Source organism: Octopus sinensis, unplaced genomic scaffold, assembly GCF_006345805.1.
Source record: "Octopus sinensis unplaced genomic scaffold, ASM634580v1 Contig13850, whole genome shotgun sequence".
NCBI classification, from domain to species: Eukaryota; Metazoa; Mollusca; class Cephalopoda; order Octopoda; family Octopodidae; genus Octopus; species Octopus sinensis.
Window position 1 is genome coordinate 31,501 of NW_021833049.1, and position 6,000 is coordinate 37,500.

Here is a 6,000-nt window from a genome sequence, read left to right on the forward strand (position 1 = left end):
AGAAAGAAAACAAAGTTAGTTTTTATTATGCTCAGCATTGTAAGTTTGCAAATTCTTTTCTCACTTGAGGCGGCATCGTCTTTCTTGCGGCCGAAAGCCTCTCTTCGCATGTCGAGCGAAGGGAAGTGCTGTTCTTGGTTAAGGCTGATGCAAAAACGGATATTGCTCCTTGGTCTGGCTGACACCTAACAGCCGGTATTGCTCCTGGGTCATAGCTGACACATGAGAGTAAGATAGAAAATTCTCTCTGTTAACCTTAAACAAAGGAATGACCTTTCCTTGACCAGTACAGCTCCTAGTGTGGAGGGTTTCCCGCTCGTTTTGACAAGCAACAAGCCGATGAATTTGGGTTTCAAATCTCAGGCAGAGTCATGCTAGACCCTTACAGATTCTTTAATTTACGAGACAAAGTAATTGGTTGATCGTAATCAAAATTCAGAGTTGCATCGATACACCAAAATTGAAAGCAATCTGAGCAAAATTAAAGGGGGTACATTTTGCGAATGAAAGATCCGAATTGCGTTTTCCATATCTTGAAAGACAGAGAAATACACACACACACACACACACACACACACACCACACACACACACACACACACACCACACACACACACACAGAGGCACGCACGCACGCAAATACACACACACACATACACACGCGATCTCTCATGGCTTTCAAGGTAAGGGCGTTCACTTCTTCTTTGTTCGTTTATAAAGAATTAATATTTTATTGTATGGCATTACTACAGATGTATACCCCATCTTCCAACAAATCTTTACATACATCAATCTACAGGATCTAAGCGATTATTTGTTGAAAGTTTCGTTAAATAGTATCCATTTTAGATTACTTTTTAACGAAATTTTCAGCAAATAATCGCTTAGATCAGTGGTTCCCAATCGATTTTTGGCCGTGCCCCATCCAATCATTTCTGATGCCCCTTGTGATATTTAATTTTTGTTATTCAAAATTCGGTTAATGCTTACCCGTAAACATAATAAAGAAAAAATAATGCAACGGATGTAAGAAAAAAATGTGTAGGAAACGAGTATGAAAAAGAAAAAAAAAATTGCGCGGGGCAGACTTCCAAAATTCACAAGACCCGAGTTTTTCCCTGAAAAATGAAATTTAATATAAATACCTGTAGGATTTGTTATCTATCTATGTGTGATATATGCATTTGTTGGGTGCTTCACACATTTCCCTACAATGTTGTAGAAAGGAATAAAACGGCAGGAACACGAATCTCTGAACAAATAACAATAATAGTTTATTTTTCACCGAAGGAGATATTTCATCGCTGAACATCGGTAGCGTGAACGCCAGGGATAGGATAGGAAACAGAAGAGTTGGATTAAATCTCCATGGTTGAAACAGTCTTCACCGCCCGCCGAGTCTGGTTCGCCTCCGCTCGGCGCCTTGTCGGGTCACGTCTTAATTCGTCGACCGTCTTGAGATCGAGTAGCGGGAAAAGCTAACTACTGCTGATTACTGCGCGTGCGCATAAGGGGGCTCCCAGCAGGCCTACCGGAAGACACCAAACATTGCACATGCGCAGATGAACATCCCAAAATGGCGTCACTACAAGGCTCCCCATTGAGTGCGGAGCACGAGAATATAAAGATTGTAGTGGCACCAGAAACAAGATAGCTACCGATCTACCACAGATGAGGCACAAAATATGACAACTCAAGAAAAATTGTAATTACAATATAAATGAGCATGCAAAAGAAAAACAAAAATTTTCTTCAAGAAATGTTCAATAACAAAACATTGAAATGTCCAATACACAAGAGAATATAATGTGTACACACGTACACATTATGTATGCACGACCGCCATGTCTAATTGTCCAAGCGTTCTAATTTCACCTTTTCGCTACAGTTATGCCCATTTACTTTATAATTGTCGTTTTGTCTGATAAGGGAGCTCTGTAGCGTTTGTACAATACTTTATCCCTCTCTGAGAGAATATCACGCAATGACAGTCACGAATACACCATTGTTTGTACTCACAATAGAAAATGTCAAATGTAAATAGTCTTTGCAAGTTTCTTAGGCCAGTGAACAGTTCGGCCAGTCCTGGTAACATAGGATTTGATCGAGGCAGGTTGCGACAACGAAGGTGGTGTTGTAGGTGCTGGTGTTGTCAGAGGTGCATGTGTAAGTGATGGTGTTGACAAAGGTGCACGTGTAGGTTCAAAGGTGGGCGTGGCAGCGGTGTCATCGAAAGATGTGGACACCTCAGAATATGCTCGTTTAAGTCTATCTACAGAAACGGTCTCCGAGCGACCATTCACATCGATTGTTAAAAACTTTGGGTGTGCGAGAAAGCACACGAAAAGGTCCTCTGTAAGGAGAAACAAGAGGTCCCTTGACATAGTCATCTTGAATAAAAACATGCGACCAAGAATCAATATCTGACGGGACATTAGAGGGTGAAGATTGGTCCCGGGAACCCATGGGAGGAAGATTAGAAAAATAGGTGCGAAGTCTGGCGACGTATGACGCCGGATCATTAAGCCGTGAAATGTCTGGTACCAACAACGTACCAGGCAACGCTAGTGTGGTACCATACAATAGCTCTGCAGAGGAAAAACCCAAGTCTGCTATGACAGCAGTACGACAACCAAGAAACACAATGGGCAGAAATTCAGTCCAGGACTGCGGATCTGGAGAGGCACGAAGAGCGGCCTTGAGCTGCCTATGAAACCGTTTGACCTTCCCATTGGAAGCTGGATGGTAACTGATCGTGCGAATATGATGCACACCTAGAATACGTGACAATTCACGAAATAAGGAAGCTTCAAACTGGCGTCCACGATCAGTAGTTAAACTGGACGGAACTCCGAAACGGGAAATCCAGTTAGAGACAAAAGCTTGAGCAACAGATTCAGCAGAAATGTCTGCTATAGGAATGGCTTCCGGCCAACGGGAGAAACGATAGATACAAGTCAAGATGTAAGAGAACCCGCGACTCACAGGCCATGGTCCAACCAAGTCAATGTGGACAAGGCGAAAACGGGCCTCCAGAGGAGAAAACTGTCCAAGCGGAGCACGAATGTGTCGCTGGACCTTGGAGCGTTGGCACTGGGAGCAACTACGTGTCCAAGACGTAATTGTGCGACGCATATTCGGCCAGAAAAACCGAGCAGTGATAAGCTTAAGTGTGGCAGCGATGCCCGGATGCGACAAGGAGTGCAGGGCCTCAAACACTGAGCGTTGGTGATTCTCAGGCACCAGTGGCCTGGGAGAACCAGTAGAAGTATCATAAAGAATAGTTCCTTCAGCCGATGGAAGCGGAAAATATGCAAATTGGCAACAAGAAAACCTTGGCGAAGTTAAATCTAACGTCGCCAGGGCTGGTTGGTCCTGCGAAATGGTAGTCAAGTTGATTTCAGCAGGTGATGAAAGGGAACAGACTGGAAGACGAGAAAGAGCGTCAACAGGAACGTTCTCTTTTCCAGGTATGTGACGAATGTCACTGGTAAATTGTGAAATAAAATCCAGGTGACGGAAAGCACGAGGCAAGAGTTTGTCCGTCTTAGACGATAGGGCAAACGTAAGAGGCGTGTGATCAGTATAGATCACAAAATCTCGCCCTTCGAGTTGATGTTGAAAACGACGAATTGACAGGTAGATCGTCAAGAGTTTGCGATCAAAAGTGCTGTACCGCAGCTCAGCCAGTTGTAACTGGCGAGAGAAGAAAGCTAGAGGTCGAGTCTGATCGTCCACTGTGTGTTGCAGTACCGCGCCGACCGCAGTGTCCGATGCATCCACTGTTAACGAGAGTGAAGCATCGGGAATCGGATGTGCTAGCAACGGGACAGAAACTAATTCCTTCTTGATGGACTCGAAAGCAGATAATACTTCAGCAGAGAGGATGAGTGGACCGTCCTTTTTAGAGGTGTCCTTTAAACCCACATGAAATATATGAATATATATATATATATATATATATATATATATATATATAATAAGATTAGATCGTATACGAGTGGGTATATATTTGTAAAAAAGAAGTTTGAAAATGCCACTATATTAGATAAATTTTAAATTTTACATGTTTCGGTTCTTGAAATAACGAACCTTATCAAAAAGAATTTTTTTATAATAAAGAGTATAATGGAATAGTTCATAATTGTTTCATACATTCAATAGAGTCCATGCTATATACATAAAAAGTATAATGGAACAGTTCATAATTGTTACATACATTCAATAGAGTCCATGCTATATACATTCAATAGAATCCATGTTCTTGAAAAGGCGAAAAATATATTATAAGCTGTAAGTCGTTCCTCACTGTTTTGTCAAGTGTAGTGCAGGAGTTCATTATAGATTTTACCTTGTGTTCCGATGGGAGCAACAGTAGTGATTCTTGGTTGTCGTAATTTTGGTCAACTTAATGAACTCCTGCACCAAAAAGTAAACGATGGACAAGGCAAACCTACATATAGCTACGCACTACGTAAACATAAACAACCATATCCTCTATCTCACCCAACACCCCCGAATTGCACCTACACACACATACACATCCACGCACACTTCCACAAAAAAGTATACAGTGGACAACGCAAACTTGCATTTAATGGAACACATACAAATATATTTATGCATCCAATCGCACATACACAAGCATGCACACATGAAAGTGGACGAGAAAACCATCATGTACTGTCAACAAATATACAAACAAAAACACATATCTACATACATATATATGTATATACAACTCTGTATGTAATAATAATAATAATAATAACGTAAAATATAACGAGAGCAATATTATCAATAATAATATGCCGATGCATATGGGAATAATAAGTAATAATGATAGTAATATTAATAATCATAATATTGATAAGAATACAGCAGCAAGTAATCATAATAAAGTAAAGCAATTACAGCAAGATAATAGGTGCAATTGTAGAATTAAGGAAAATTGTGTCTTCAATAATGACTGTTTGAAAAAGGAGGTAGTATACCAATGCATAGTAAGTACACAATATGATAATAGAGTATATATTGGGGCTACTAAGAATAATTTGAAACAGAGACTTAATTATCACAGATATACTTTTAAAGATAGGAATAGGATTAATTCTACAGGGTTAGGTGCATATATATGGGAGCTTAAGGGCAAAAATATCAATTATAATTTGCAATGGAAAATACTTATATCTGCACCAGCGTATAATAATAGGAATAGAAAATGCTCATTATGCATTAATGAGATTTTCTTTATAATTAGGGCTAATTTACCAATTATTAACAATTTTAAGGAACGAAATGTTTCATGCCTTCATAGACTGGCGTATACTTTCTCTAGATACAAATAATACTTATTTCTAAATACCCTTTAAAATAGATATAAATAGTTGTTAAGAGCTTTTTTACTTTATTATATTTAGAAATACAAAATTGTAAAGGGTTATGGGCATATTATTTTTTGTATATCTATGTATAAGTGCATAATATATGTATTTGTATATGAATGTTTGTGTATTTATATATTTTGATATAAGTGTTTTTTGTGTGTACATATTTGTATTTTTTATATACTGGTACTTGTGTGTAAATTTATCTTTATATTTATGTATATTGATATTTATTGATTTTTGGCTTTTAGTACATAGTTATGTACATAGTACGAGTCAATGTACTAAACATATTGTGGTCACTATTGGATTTGTATATGTGTGGATACATATGTATATATATATATATATATATATTTGTAAAAAAGAAGTTTGAAAATGCCACTATATTAGATAAATTTTAATTTTTACATGTTTCGGTTCTTGAAATAACGAACCTTATCAAAAAGAATTTTTTATGATAAAGAGTATAATGGAATAGCTCATAATTGTTTCATAAGGCCAAGTTGGAGCATGTGCTCAAACTCGGCCCTAGCCGCTTTTAGACGGTCAGGCGCAAGGCGCCGTGAGCGCGACAATACAGGCGGCCCAGTGGTGGTGATAAAATGAAGGGT